Source organism: Cricetulus griseus (assembly GCF_003668045.3).
Source record: "Cricetulus griseus strain 17A/GY chromosome 1 unlocalized genomic scaffold, alternate assembly CriGri-PICRH-1.0 chr1_0, whole genome shotgun sequence".
Taxonomy (NCBI): domain Eukaryota; kingdom Metazoa; phylum Chordata; class Mammalia; order Rodentia; family Cricetidae; genus Cricetulus; species Cricetulus griseus.
The window spans coordinates 173,355,787-173,372,026 of NW_023276806.1; the positions used below are offsets into that span (position 1 = coordinate 173,355,787).

The 16,240-nt window shown below is 42.2% G+C and overlaps 1 pseudogene; it reads right to left on the reverse strand.

Moving 5' to 3' along the window:
- The window catches only part of LOC113833166, a 61,328-nt pseudogene extending 49,822 nt beyond the window's left edge, over positions 1-11,506 (reverse strand).
- Between the last annotated feature and the right edge of the window lie 4,734 nt (positions 11,507-16,240).

Genomic DNA, 16,240 nt, shown 5'->3' on the forward strand with positions numbered 1-16,240 from the left:
ATGAGAAGGGCATAGTTCTCACTTTAGGGAAAGACCACTAAACTACAGAGCTGGGACTAGGTGTCCTCTAGAGACAAAGGAAGCATGCAAAGTGACACATTGGAAGATCAATGCCATTCTAGGGGACACACAAATGAAAGGATTCGGCCACTGAGTCTCACATGAGGAAGTGGAGAACACTGAGATCAGGGGGTGCTATATTATTGAGGTACAGAGTGAAGGAAGTGTGTGCTAAGAGTGGGAGGTGTCTTAGGGAAGCACAATGGGTTCAACACAACCAAACAGTCAAGGTTGAGAGATGGAAAAGATGATTGCAGATAAAGGAGCAGATGGTGGGTGCCAGTGGCAAAGAACCCTTTGCTACACAATGAAGACAACACGAACCCATGGAGAATATTTTAGCAGCAGACAGCCATAATCCAATTGATGTGTTTTAGATGACCAGTTAGCAGGATAGGAAATCAGCACAGGCCAGTCAGAAAGATGGTGCAACACCCAGGGAAGAGGGGATAATGACAACCTCCTCAGTGGCAAAAACACAGAAAAGAGGTGCAGCTGACGACACTTAGCACATAAAATGACACCTGGCAACTTCCTGCCTGGGAAGAATGAGGAACTTTCTGGTCATAGTCACTACAAATACTCATAAAAAAATGTTTAATATCCTTCACCAAGTGGAATCCGAATTAACACAATATTCATTGTTATGCTTGAGTTCTAGATCACAAATTGAAATCTCCCCCGCCCCTTGAATGAAATAGTTCTGATGATTTCAGCATTAACTACATCTTTTTTCCGAGTCATGAAACCATATGCTGAGAAGGTGTCAAAATAAAAGCAGGGATGTGGTTCTTCTGAGCTACAGCAGCTTCACACTCTCTGCCACCACAGTCAACTATGCGGGTTCACACGCCCACCTCATACCAGTATTAATAGCCTTGAGCTTTCTCAATTTTCCACTCAAAAGTAATTTTAAAACAATAAGCTGACTGCCAAGTATGCTAGTCTTTTTTATAGCCAATACACATAGCATTTTCATTCTAGTTTTTTTCTTAAATTGTAAGAGTCATCCTGACTGTTCAAAAGAGCAGACAACTAATAGCAACCTTGTTCAATGGGTCAGAATTAGCAAGGGAATTGTAAGAAACACAATGTGATTTTAAAGTCAGTACTCAAGTCACGGGCTGTGGTGGGGTAAATTGACATGTACTCGATAACTCCAAGTTACGTAAGTCAAATGGGAGAACCACTGCTTAAGCCTTATGGAGATGTGTGATAAAGAATAATTGGATAACTTAGTTATCCTATGTTATGTAAAAGGAATGTTGTAAGCTTGAACCTTTCTTTTCCATCATATGTTCTTGAACTTAATGATAAATTGCTGTTTCTATAATGAAAATTTGAAAGTCTACTATCGGTTTCACTTAACAATAGAAGGAATGGATGATGGAAACTCATTTTGGAAAATTCCTGACTCCATTAAAAATTCCATAAGAGATTCAGAATTTCCAAGACAGGAATTCGGGTCATGGTTTATACAGTAGATGAGTTCCTATACATTGACTTCAGAGAAGAAGCCATGGGGATTATTTTGCTTAGCTACCCAATATTAAGAAACCAAAGACTACAGAATTATCAGATGTGACCAGGGTGACAAGATTGGTTGGCAATGGCCTTTAAATCTAGGTTAGAGCTCTTCCCAAGCTCCAGCCTGTGGTTTCCATCACTTATCATCAGCTCCATCAGATCAGAGAAGTTTCACTAGAGAAGGAATTCTCCCTTATAAACTTAATTACCAGCCTCTAACTTACTCTGTATTTTATAAACTCTGATTAATATCACTCCTATTCAGCATTCTTAAGGGAATATATGCAAGTAATATCACATGTCAGATTTGAACTGTAAAGATTTGGAGGTTGGGTGGGGACATAATCTGAACTGACCAAAGAAATTAAATTAAAAATAATTTATAGTAATATTTTTTCTTTGCAGTAAGCAGCAATGAGCCTAAGCTAACCTGTCTCCTCCAAAGATATTAAGGATCTTATTTTAGCAACTGTATACAGATGATGAAGAAATGGGGGTTGTTGAATCTCATACTGCATCAAAGGTGTCTAAATTCCAGCCAGTCTCTACTCAATTTGTAATTTTTGGAAACTCTTCTCATGGTTTTACAGTCATTGTGAAAAAAGAATCTCCAGGAAATGGAAGGTGGAGAGCTAGTTGAAAACTACCAGAGAGGCTTTCAAGGGAGCCTCAGGTAGGGATGGCCCCCAGCTTCCAACTCATCATCTTTTTTCATCATAGAATATAGAAAGAAATGAGGTCACCCTGTTAATAACGACAAACAAAAGACATTGGACTAATCGGGACACTCTGTCTTCATGTGGAACATTCAAACATAATTACTTGATTCTTGGACACTAAATACCTTTTTGCAAATTTGTCTTGAGAGTGCTTACCCCTAAAGAACATTTGTCTGCTCAGGGCTATTCATTTTCATATAAACTAAATGAGGGTATGCCGGGGAAACTCCAAAGCCAAAAATAGTTACTCAAACCCTTGTGGCTAAACCCCTGAAGGCTATTTATTAATGAGGAGACTACCTCATGTGTCCTAGTCCTTTAATAAAATCTCTTTCATAAGGTGGTTCCTACTGACATGAGAGGCCCCACACTATGCATGCCAGTTTACTCATCTCCCAGAGACTCAGTAACACACACATTGCCCCACTGCAAAATGAAGGAATCAACTCTGAGAAGAGAAGACAGTGGTTCCAGGTCACATGGCCAAACTTTCGTGACTGCCTAAGCACAGAGTTCAAGTCCACTCCTCTTTTTCTAGCTAAAAGCTGCTAGAGGACTCCAAATCTACATCTGAATAGAAAATATACTGTGAACTCTCATCTCCTTTGGCTAGGGAAAGAGTGGGTCTTCCCATAATGGCATATTATCTTCTTATGCATTTTACTGGGAAAATCTTATGGTTAGTCTTTACTTCAGAGAGCTAGAAAATGTCTCTAGCGATGATTAATTCAGTCTGGGCTCAATGTTTAAGAAATTTAAACCATCCATCAAGCCAGACATCAATCATCGAAGCTTTGTGGCATTGAACTGTCAGATGTCAAAGGGAATGATGACAGGGGCCTGAGTCAGATAAGATGGCAAATTAACAAAGGAGGCCTCAGGTTAGGGCCAAGTCGGAGTGTTTGAAGCATATGTTGAAGTACAGTTTCATCTCAAACTGAAAGGCGCTGTCAGGAAAGCAGTGCAGTTTTGATTGAAAGAGCCAAGGAGACAAGACAGCTGAGTTCCCAGCAGGCTCTGGTTTTGTCAGCAGCAGCCTCACTGCTGTCCGACAAAGCATTTGGGCTGGCAATGGGAACCAGTGCAACAGAACATTAGGTCATGTCAAGTTTGCCAATGCTGGTCAAGTATGTTCTACATTTAGAAGAATTATTTCTGGGGCCCTGCTCCCTTAAAAGGCCACAGGACAGCCTAGAGTCAACTAGAGGGACAGTCTTAGTTTCACTTCCCCTATATGTTACTCAACGTGAAATAGCACCATCTCTGCAATCACAGATATTAACGTGAATTAGTGTAATCATATCTGTCTGAATTGTTTCCCAGATTTGCCTATCATGAAATGCAATAAGCATGCTAAAATATATTTAAAAATTAAGAGTTTTTAACCAAAAACTCAAAGGACATAAAGATGGTATTTTTAAATGAGATCACCTCCCTGCTTCTAATTTTTAAAACCAATTATAATATTCAATGTAGAAAAGGGTAGATTAAGATAGGTGTTCTCCTCCTCCACTGCTAGTGGGAGTGCAAACTCATACAGCCACTTTGGAAATCAGTAGAGATTCCTCAGGAAAATGGGAATCAGTCTACTTTAAGATCCTGCAATTCCACTCTTAGGCATATACCCAAAGGATGCACATTCATATCACAAGGACATCTGTTCAACTATGTTCATAGCAGCATTATTTGTAATAGCCAGAACCTGGAAGCAACTTAGATGCCCCTCAACTGAAGAATAGATAGAGAAAATGTGGTACATTTACACAATGGAGTACTACTCAGCGGGGGAAAAAAAACAATGGAATCTTGAAATTCGAAGGCAAATGGATGGAACTAGAAGAAACCATCCTGAGTGAGTTAACCCAGTCACAAAAGGGCAAACATGATATGTACTCACTCATATATGGATTTTAGATCTAGAGCAAAGGATTACCAGCCTACAATGCACACCACCAGAGAACTAGGAAACAAAGAGGACCCTAAGAGAGACATACATGGTCCTCTGGAGAAGGAGAAAGGGTCAAGATCCCCTGATAAAATTGGGAGCATGGGGAAGGGGAGAGGGATTTAGAGAAAGAGAAGGGGAGAAGAGGAGGGGAGAGGAGGACATGAGGGAACAGGAAGATTGGTTTGGTTGGGGGAAGAATAGAGAAGAGCAAGAAAAGAGATACCATAATAGAGGGAGACATTATAGGTTTAAAGAGAAATCTGGCACTAGGGAGATGTCCAGAGATCTACAACGATAAGCCCAACTAAGAATCTAAGCAATAGTGGAGAGGCTACCTTAAATGCCCTCCCCTGATAATGATATTGATGACTACCTTATATGCCATCCTAGAGCCTTCATCCAGTAGCTGATGGAAGCAGAAGCAGACACCCACAGCTAAACACTGAGCTGAACTCCTGGAATCCAGTTGCAGAGAGGGAGGAGTGATGAGCATAGTGGTCAAGATCAGGTTGGAGAAACCCACAGAAACAGCTGACCAGAACAAGGGGAGCTCATGGGCCCCAGACTGATAGCTGGGAAACCAGAATAGGACTGACCCAGACCCTCTGAATATAGGTGTCAGAAGGACTGGGTAATCTATGGGCCCTCTGGTAGTGGATCAGTATTTATCCTTAGTACAGGAATGGACTTTGGGATCCCATTCCACACAGAGGGATACTCTCTCAGCCTAGATACATGGAGGAGAACCTAGGCCCTGCTCCAAATGATGTGACAGACTTTGAAGATTCCCTCATGGAAGGCCTCACTCTCCCTGGGGAGCAGAAAGGGGACGGGATAGGGGGTCGGTTGGGGGCAGGAGAGGAGGGGAGTGAGAGGGAACTGGGGATTGACATGTAAAACAAGATTGTTTCTAATTTAAATAAAAAAGAGAGGAGGGGGGAGAAAAGAAAGTCAAGCTAAGGTATCAAAGCAAACAAAAACAAAAACAAAAAAGATAGATGTTCTCTTACCCAGCTGGTAAAAACGTAATTCCTTTGAGCTCTCTGCAAAGTAATTTATTAGTGTATTTCAAAAGTCCTAAGATACTCACACTGCCTCTGAAAGTACAGTAGAATCTGGAATTCCAGGGGTGAGGGCCATTTGTTTTCACAAGCCACCCAAGAGATTCCCTGGTTTTAGCTGGAGAACCTCTGCCCTGAAGATGCTCCACCCACGCCTCTAGCTTGCTGACCACATGTTATAGATGAATGATTCTGTGTTCTCAAATCTACACGCTAACAGCTAATTCCTAATGTTATGCCATTTGAGATGGATCATTGGTCGGTGACTGGGTCATGGAGGCTAAGCACTGGTCTGCTTTCTCCAATGGTGGGTCACAGTGAGAGGGCACTGCTGATTAACTGCAAACTGGGCTTCCGTAGTCACTGATCTTATACTTGCAGCCTCCAGAACTGTGGGGATACATTGCCTTTGATTCTAAGCTGAACAACAGCCTGTAGTGTTTTGTTCAGGGACTACAAAACACTGTATATAGGCCAACGAGTCATAAACCAATATCTGAATCCCAGATGAATTTTTCTTTATTATAAGCTCATATAACCAACCACTCCTCAGTCTTTCACTTTTGATACTTAAAAATACAAGTATCCCTTAGAGATACTTAAAAATAAATATTTTAATGTTTGAAAAATGTTCCCCCCTCAAAAAAATTCTTCTTAAACTAGATACAGGGGCATTTTGGAAGCAGAGATAGAGGATCAGGAGCTTAGGGTCATTCTTGGGTATATGGTGAATTGGAGGCCAGCCTGGACTACATAAGATCCCAAAACAAAAATAGCGACAGCAAAAATTTTTTCACCTCCATAAACGGTGCATTGTTCCTGTTGGGCTTCCCCTCTAGAGCTTCTGCACTGCCCACATAGTCAATCAAGCTCTGTCTTCTAAAGATACACAGCTGTGGGCCGAATTGTTTGCACTAAAACTCTGTCTCTGATACAGCAAGGTAATGACTCTGAAAGCCAAAAACTGAGCTCCCTTGCAGACTTTGGTCTAGTTCTTCCAGGCTACATAAAGATGAAAATGAAATGAGTGTTGTTGAGGCACTGTGTATGACGTTTTGTTATGGTCTCCCTTGAAGACTAAGGTAGACACCTGCTAACTATCTCCACTCATCACCGCTGCTACCAGCTACTGGAATCACTTGTCTCTTTTCTTTTTCTTTTTTATTCTCTCCTTTCCTCCGTCCTTCCCTCCATCCCTCTCTCTTCCCACTTTGAGATGAAGTCTCTCTATGTAGCTCAGGTTGAGCCAAAACTTGCAATTCTCTTCCCTCTGCATTGTAAATACTGGTGTTATGGTATTGTAGGCTTATGCCACCATGACTGACCTATTGCAATCACTTTCCAAAAAGCAGTCTCATCTCCTTAAAACCATTATTTATATTCAAGCAGCTGTATATATCAATCAGCAGGTGATCCCCAGTCCCACTCCAGGACACTGACCCTGGCTCCTCCTCCTCTGCTTGCTGCCCTCCCTGGGATCCTCCTGGCCAGCCTGCTGCCATGATGCTTTTTGGACAGGCTGGCAGATGTACAGCTGCGTTCCACAGCCCATGGGGAGCTCTCTTAGCCATGGAGTTGTGCTCAGGCCCAAATCTTCAGCCCTCCGAGTGTACTCCAAGCATACTTTCCAAGTCTCTTTAGCTGTTTCCTACTGTTTACTCTGAAAAATCCTGCATTTGAAGTTTCTCTTCTTGGCTTTCTTGGTGGCACACTGTCTGTCTCTTGGGGAAACAGCTTTTGGCTTGCAGCCCGAGTAGTGGAAGGTTGAAGGTTAATGTAGCTCTGGGACTAAAAGCACACCAATTAATACTTTACCGGCTACCCTTCATGCATTAGTGAAAATGTCCTGTACCGTTTGACTACTCTGGGCAGCTCTCCACTCCTTCCATGGTATGGAGAGAAAGTCGTTCTGAATTGGCTTCTTGAATGCATCTGAATCGTGCTTCTTCCCAGGTTTGGGGCCACCTCCAGCCTTTCTTCTTCCCAGCATGAACTCACCTTTAATGTCTCAATAGAAACATAATCAGAAAGTATATTTTTTGCCACTTTTGTATGAGTAGGTCTCCTGTTATACACTGACAGCATGCTCAAAAATGCTTCCAATTTATAATTTACGAATTCATAATTACCATTATCTTAGTGTCTACCTGTCTATGCTTATTTTTGTTTGCCAATTTAAAAAATATTTGTTTGTTTCATTTTAAGCATCTGTTTTGTTCTCTAATGTTATTGTAGTATATAGAACACATTAAGGGTTCAGTGGATATCGTGACTGAAGATATTTATGGATAGTTCTGACTGGTTAAACGATTTTTGCATAGGTCTCAGAATTAAGATTTATGTATTGTATTTATTTTTGTGGTTTTGTTCTTATATTTTGAGATTATTTACATCATTTCTTCCTTCCCTTTCCTCCCTCAAAACTCTCTCATATGCCTTCCTTGCTCTCTTTTAAATTCATGGCCTATTTTTTCATTAATTATTGTTATATGTATATATGTGTAGACGTTATATTCATAAATATAATCTGCTCAGCCTGAACAGTGTTACCAGTATGTATGTTTTTAAGACTGACCATTTGGTATTGGATAACCAATTAGTGTACTCTTCCCTGGGGAAGAATATTTCTTCCACTCTCAGTATTTCTTAGCTGCCTGTGGTTCTTTGCATAAAGTTGAGGCCTCATAGTCTTTCCACTTTGGCATGTATATCGGTGTCATCCTTGTTCAGCTCATGTTTAGGCAGCCATGTTTGTGAGACTTTATGAATGTTGTATCTGTTTATATGCAGTATCCCAAGATTACAAAGATGTGGATTTTTTATTAAAAAAAAATAACTCCATTTGCAACGGCTTTTCTGAATGTGTCAGGATGCTACCATATAATCATCACAAATTTGGAAATAAATGTGCTCAATTATAAGTCATATACCCTACTTTAAATTCCTTCTCCTTGCTCCTCCTCCTCTGCCTCCTCTCCCACAATGCTGAGAACTGAACTCGGGGCCTTAAGCCAACACTGTACCACTGAACTACACTCCCAGCCTGCTAGTTTACATGTTTACTCTATCAAAAAGACCTTCGTTTCAAGAAACTCTGGCAACAGATGTGGTGTGTGTGTGTGTGTGTGTGTGTGTGTGTGTGTGTGTGTGTGTGTGTGTTTCAGTCATATATATCTACATTAACAAAATCCTAGTTCCTATTTTGTATAATATTTCACTGGAGAAGAGAACCTAAAATCTTCTGATTTTTTAGAGGGAGAAAAAACAGATTTTACAATACAGTTAGAAGATCACCTAGAATGTTTGCACAAAAACCTGAGAGACAGTTTCAGTCACATCTTTTTATATGTGGGCTTCTTAAAAATTATGTAATTCATTTATAGAAAGAAGACATTTGATTGTTCTATTCACATCCTTTTCCAGTTTTCATTTCCATGGCAGCTACATTTCACATATGGCTGACAATTGCTTGGACTGATCACTGGTGTGAATCTGGGCTGACCAAGGGCGGAGCTTCAGTCCTCTTCCCCCTTTAAAGGGTATAAACCACCTCTAACAGAAAGGTTTTGCAGCAAAGGATCACCAGCTTTTTTTTTCTATGTTATGAAGAAATCCAACCAGAACTAACCTAATGTGATCTAATTTCCAACACATTTCGCTGTTTCTTTTCAAATTCATTATCTGCTGGCTGAAGAAACCAAAGAGAATAGAGTTCACACCCTGGCTTCCTTCTAGAACTTTCCACACACCGTCAGGCTTTTCCTATCTCCGATCCTCTGGCATAACCATTCTTTAGACAAGGTTCTCTTTCCCTTCCCTTCCCTTCCCTTCCCTTCCCTTCCCTTCCCTTCCCTTCTCTTCAGTATTCCAGTCTCCTGCCTTTTTACTTGCTTTTTAGTAAAAGCAAGTAAAGTTTACACGATTTCTTCCAGTAGTCTAGAATATAAGCCATTTCACGGGTCTTTACCACCCTAGCATGATACATCGTAAAAACAGCAGTTTTATTAATTGGCTCTAAACAGTATGGCTTGGCTTTGCCTGGTAAAATTAATATGATTAAAACACGAACACACACACATGCATACACAGATACACACACAGGAAGATAAACTTTAAGGACATGCCAATTTAAAAAGTCATCTACATAAAGAAAATACTAAAAACTACTTTACATCAAAGAAAATTAAATAATTGGCGGTATAAATGAATGAAAAATGAGGAATGTGCAGTGAGAAACTGATATAATGCATTCCAATAGATAAAAACAAAAACAAATTAAGTTTTATAGTTGTTTTCCAAAGGCAGCTGTGCTTCACTGTAAATATTGAAATATTTCAAACTTTACATTTTTCATGTACATTGTAGCTATCATTATTCAAATTTCATTCATCACTTGAGGTTTAACAAAGACCATTCATTGATAGAATTTCAGCATTTGCAAAACCTTAAGTTTGACAAAAAAAAAAAAAAAAAAAAAGTGACTAGCAGCACATTTGGGAAGTCATGATGAACCCAAAGTGAGGAGTATAACCATTTCATACGTATTTCATCTTATTAAAAATACCTGTTTGACATATTCCAAATAAGTCATTAAAATACCCTTTCACGGTTTGCAATTTAACAGTAATCTGATTCTGGTTAGCTGTCATTTACGACGACAACAACAGAAGCGGTGGCAGAGAAAGAGAAATCCAAATGAACATATTATAGTTGATACGGAGTAGCCCTTCCATGTATAAATGTATAAACACACTGTCTCTGCACCAGTTAACACACACATTGTACCATTTCCCATTGCCACCTGGCTGGGCTTTGTCCTTGCTCTGGGTAAGCAGACTGCACGCGCGCGTAGCGCCTGCCGGGTCCTAGTGTCTGTCAGTACACACAAGCCGCATTCTAGTGCACTTCCACCATTTACTTGCACAACCCTGGGAAGCCTGGCCACCCTACGCTGGGCCCTGGGGCTCCCAGCAGAGGGGTTGTTCTCTTCATACTCTTCCTGGAGCTCTAGGGTGCTGGGAGCTGGCTGGAAAGGAGTCAATGGCGGTGTGGATACGAGAACCATTGCTGCTTATGGAACACGTCTTTGTCTCGCAGTGTGTGGAACTGGCCTGGAGAGGGGTCTTGGAAGTGGACTCTAAGGATATTTTTAGCTTTGTCAGAGTTGCCAACCGCCCCTCGGAAGGAACCACCCAATAGCACATCCCCGTCCTGCGTGTCCTCCGGCACCAGCTCCTGCCCTGGAATGGTCTGTGGGCAAGCCTGGTAGGACTGACGCTCATTTTGTCTAACAGGCCGAGTCAAAACCAAGCTGTCTTGAAACAGCCAAATCTGTACTTGACAGGCAATCTTACCCTACTCCCCATGTCACAGAGCGCTTGGCTCACTGCAATCCTGGATCCTCTCAGGACAGGGATACTTCTGGTCCAGCATCTCCTGCTTCTTGATATAATACTGACACTCAGATTCACCTCTCTTCAAGTTCGTATCAGAAAGAACTCCTTGATTATCAATACTGCCTCCTCCAGAAACTGGGTTTCAGAGGGGCCTCTTGGAGTGTGTCCGAAGACTCCTTTTAACAGGAAAGGGTATTTGACTGGAAGACTTTGAGGAATAACTAAGAAACTCCAAAGATCTCGTTTTCGAGTGAAGGGAAATCCTCAGACAGTACTGGAGGAAATCTTAGACTCGTGAGGCTGCTTCTTCTGATCCAGAAGCACTTTGGTCATCCCTTGGTTATTATAGTAGCCTTTGTATACAGTCATTTAGGCCCAGTAACCAATTCACAAGACTGTTGCGACCAATCAGACCTACTGTCCTGTTCGACTGGGTTGCCAACAAATCTTCATGCTGTGCAGAGGTGTGCAAGTTCCTCTTCTGAAATGTAGACATCTTTAACACAGGACCATGGTTTGCCTTTCTAGCAAGCTTGAGATCCTCCATTAAGCCCTGTTTGCCTCAGGACAATTCATGTATCGCCTCCTGACATTTGATATCTTAGGTGGTTAAGGACTCGTACATACTGCTGTCTAGCATCTCTTGGTGAGTGCTGGAATGGGACGTGCCGAATGACTCCTGGGAAGAAGCTGGGGATCTGTGCTAAGCATGAAGGGTAAATGACTGGTTTGACCAAAGCGCCTGACTGCTCCATTTCTTACAGGAGAGATTAAGCTTGCTGAGGATAAAAACATTATTTTTTAACCTAGCCTGATTTGTGGGCAGCTGAATCAAATAATAAAAAGTAGTTCTACTTTCACCTTTCTGCTCCCTCACCCTCATTCTACATCATTTGCCTCTTCCCCAGTTTCTACAACCATGATGCACTTTGCTGTGGGCCGGAGAAAGGGGAAGGAGGACCGTGGGAAACGGACAGTAAGGTCTCCCAGAGAGAGCGAGCCTACAGCATCTCATAGGCAACCCATAATGAGTTTCCCAGCATAAACCTCTTCACTTTTCAAAACTCTTGGACAACCCAGTACAAAGTGAATTTGATTCCATACCAAGTTGAGAATGACACCAGTAGGTTTATTTCATCTTCAAGACAACCGTGAGTGAGCCACATTAAAGACTAATTAGGTATAGCAATGACTCTCTGAAGCCTGAACAGAGAATCAATCCCACTAACCAACCTCCAGACCTGACTCATCAAGTATTTTACTAGGTTCCAATACGTCATCTTCACTTGGATGGCAAACCCGACCAGCCTGAGGTGAGCTCATTACCTTCCTACACAAACTGGTTTCCCTTCTTGCTTCCCTGTGTGAACCAGAGCTATAATAATAACGCCAGCCAGCCAGGCTTCCAACCTACAGGCCACCTCCCACCTCTCCTTTTCCCATCCCCATGGCCCAGGGAAGAAGGGAGGAACTGGAGTCTAGTCTCTGCCCTACCCATTAATGTAGGTTAGGCTCTGACATCAGGCGTAGTTCAAGTCCTTGTGAGTCAGAGTGCCTCACGGTAACTGTTGAAAATGCAGACTTCCAGCCGAAGCTCAGCCTACTGATTCAAGGCTAGGTTGAGGAATCGGCATTTTAAAATTAGATCTCAGAGAACATTTCAAACCACCTAAAAAGGATCATTGCTAAGGAAACAGATCAGACAGTCCTGCCATGAAGTAGCAAGTGAGTGAGGTGCCCAGGCTGACGCACACAGTAGAGACTGAAGAGTGGTAGAGTCCCACACTGATGAGTTAAACTCAGAGGCAGACAATAATGTAGGCAGCATGTCAAGGTTCGATATGCTGAAATCACATTCGGATGCATTCATGAATAGCTTTTGCCAGAAAGGTCACAAAAGACCTTTTCCCCCAAAAGGAAGACCAAAAAAAAAAAAAAAAAAAAAAAAAAAAAGGAGAGAGCTCTGAAAGAGGGGTGGTCACCCGAGTAACCACGTGGAGACAATATAGACCAAAGGGACAGTACAGAGGCTGGAGAGGAGCTCAGAGCAGTGAATGACTGTCAGCCAGAATGTGCTTGCCAGTGAAAGAAGCCATTCCAGCTACCGTGAACTCAGAGGTTAAATACAAACATCCTGACTGAGAGATAGTTCGATTGTGATGGCATTGCCTGCTTCTTCAACTTTACAGTGCTGTAAAAGTATCAGTAGTCAATGTAGTATTACTTCAGTTTGGGGACTTTGATCTTCCCCTGGCTAACACATTGTGTGGACTGGTGTGATACCCCCTCCGGGTGTTGTGGTAGGCAGAAAAGCACAGCCCTGTGTCAACCACCTGATCACAAAGATGAACTACAGGATGGACCCTAAGGATAAGTCAAGAAGCATTTGTACAATTAGATGCTTACAAAATGACTGGGAAGGCTAGGAAAATGAGCTCCCAAATTCTACAAATGACTGCCATCAGTACTTACCAAGTCAGCTGTGGCCTGAGCTGTGGTCAGAACACAGAAATAGAGAAACTGAAGCCTACAGAAATAAGATTAGATCCATATTAGATCCATGCCAGCAAAATGGGTGTCCCTGGACCTCACACCAGCAGGCAGCAGAGCCTGAGGCTCTGCAACCTGCCATTATAAAGGTACAAGGGAAAACCCTGTGTTAATTTGAATTGGGCATGCTAAGTGAGCCAAAGGGGGCTTTTGATTGCTGAACTTAAAACCTTGATAGCTGGACCTTTGCATCAGCCTCAGGAGGAGGAAGTAGCCAAATAAGGGAGTAGACCTTGGTGGCTCACTTTAGGATGTAACCTACAGTCAATATGTAGACAAACAAACAAACAACAGCTCAGGCTCCCACACCCCTGCTTACTGTCTCTGTCTCACTCCTGCCCGAGTGGCACATTTACACCTCTTTTTGCAAAGGTGGTCTGTCCATGCTGAAGCAAGCAGGGAAGAGGAGGAGAGTTTGCTGCCTACACATCTGTCTCTTGGCGTCATCCCCAGCTGTCAGTGCTCTGCTAGAAAAGACATGCTCGGAGGCCAGGTATTGTGCCTCACACTATCATAAGGCAGCATTTGGCAGGATGTCAGGTGAACAGGAGGGAAAGGTAGGAAGGAAGGAGATGCTCAGAACCAGGTCAGGCCACAGTCTACTGGCAGAAAACACTAGGAATCAGTTTTGACAGCTGTTAAAGCCTTAAAGAATGAACCAGGGAGACATTAATTCTTATTTGCTTTTGGGCTCTGCCTGTTTCTCTTCATTTCCATATATGTAAAGTTAATATTGTTCGAACTCTTCAGGTCTGGAAAATCTTAAATGTCTTCTGCCTGGTATCCTGCCTGTTTTCTCCCAACTCTTCCCTGTTCTAGTCTATTCTATACACGGATGCCTGAACTAGATTTCCTAAAACAGTGGTCTTCAAACTTTTTGTTGCAATCACTTGCAAAAGGATTTTGTTTTATAAAGCTTCTAATCCAATTGCACATTACTAAGTTTGCAAAGAAAAGTATGGGCTCATGACCCACAAGTCTGAGTTCTCATCACAAAGGAGATGTATTTGTCCCAGAGGAAAAAGGGCAGGGAATAAGAGTCAAAGACAGGAGACAGAGGATGAGGGAGAAGGGGAAGGAAACAGGGGAAAGAGGGCAGGATATTTGTCCCAGAGGGACAAAGGATTGCCTCTGGGTGGAGAGGAGACAGATAAGACAGGAGTGGCAGACAGACAAAGAACAATTTATAAAGGGAAAACCCTGTGTTAATTTGAATTGGGCATGCTAAGTGAGCCAAAGGGGGCTTTTGATTGCTGAGCTTAAAACCTTGATAGCTGGACCTTTGCATCAGCCTCAGGAGGAGGAAGTAGCCAAATAAGGGTGTAGACCTTGGTGGCTCACTTTAGGATGGAACCTAAGGGATTTTAGCAAGGAGAGGGAGTGGAGAGAAGGGCAAGGCCTGCCAGAGCCATGCTCCCCATGCTCAAGCGGGTCGGAGTCCTTCGAAGCTAACATTTAAAATTGTTCAGTATTAAAATACTGTGAATGTATACTGCAAATATCTTCATTCTAAAATAAAATACTGTGAGACTTTAAAAATCAACCTGATGGGCCAGGTGTGGAGGCACAAGCCTTTAGTCCCACCACTTGATAGGCAGAAGCAGGCTCATCTCTGAGTTTGAGGGCAGTCTGGTCTACACACATAGTTCCAGGACAGCCAATGCTACACAGAAAAACCCTGTCTCAAAAAACAAAAGGCAGGGGCTGGAGAAATGGCTCAGTGGTTAACAGCACTAGCTACTCTAGCACGAGCTACCTGGGAATTGGACCCAGGTTCAATTCCCAGCACCCACATGACAGCTCGAAACTGTCTAACTCCAGTTCCAGGGGATCCAACAACAGCCTCACACAGACATGTGTGCAGACAAAACACCAATCCACATAAAATACAAATAAACAAAAAACCCAAAATACAAAACTCTACCTAATAGGATCTAATATCCCACCATCTATTTTTAATGCACACACAAGCTGCTCTTTAATCCAAGGTGTCTCCTTCAATTCCTGCTCTGTTCCACTTCCATCACAGAACTGATTCTGCTCTATATTTTAATCCTTGACACTCTTTGTGTTATCTTAAATATCATAAAAGTTTATAAATTGAAATTATACCATGTTTAGTCCCTGTGACTATAGGGTTGTGTTTAAACTGTATTCTAGGAGCCAGGGGAGTTGCTGGACACCCTAATCCCAGCACTTGGGACTAGGGAGGCAGAGGCAGATGGATCTCTGTGAGCTTTGATGCCAGCCTGGTCTACAGCTGGGGCTATGTAAATAGACCCTATCTAAAACACAAAATTAAAAAACATTATTCTGTGGACTAAAGATATGTGTCTCAGTGGGTAAAGTGCTTGTAGAACAAACATGAACACCTGGGTTTGGACCCACGACACCCATGTAGAAAGCTGAATGGAATCCCAGCACTGCAAAGTGGAGACAGGAGGACCACAGGGGCTAGCTGGCCAGCCAGACGAGTCACCAGTGAACACAGAGTCAGTGAGAGACACCCACCCCCTTCAGAAAATAAGGTAGGCAATGACGGAAAGACTCCTGATGTTGACCTCTGGTCTGCTCACTCTCTTGAGCACAGGCACACATGTGTATGTGTGCCCCCCCCATAATTCTAAATTGAGTTACTTCAATTATTATTGGCCAGCTACTGTTAACAACAACACGAATATATTTTATACATTGGTAAGGAGATATTAAGCAGAAATGTCTCTACAAATGACATGGACTTCATGGTTTTGATAAAAATCAGGCCAAGAATCTGTAGATAATTTTATTGATGAATTGAGACAAGCTCCAACCTCAGTGTTAAACCTCTATCTTCTTCTGCTTAATTATTTATGTGACTACTGAGAGAAAAAACTGCTTCACAAGTGACAGTAAACAGAAGCTGCCCTCAATTTATTTATTCTGTCAGAATGATGCCAAAAATCCTGGGACAAATAATTTAAATTATTTTCTGGTGGTTCA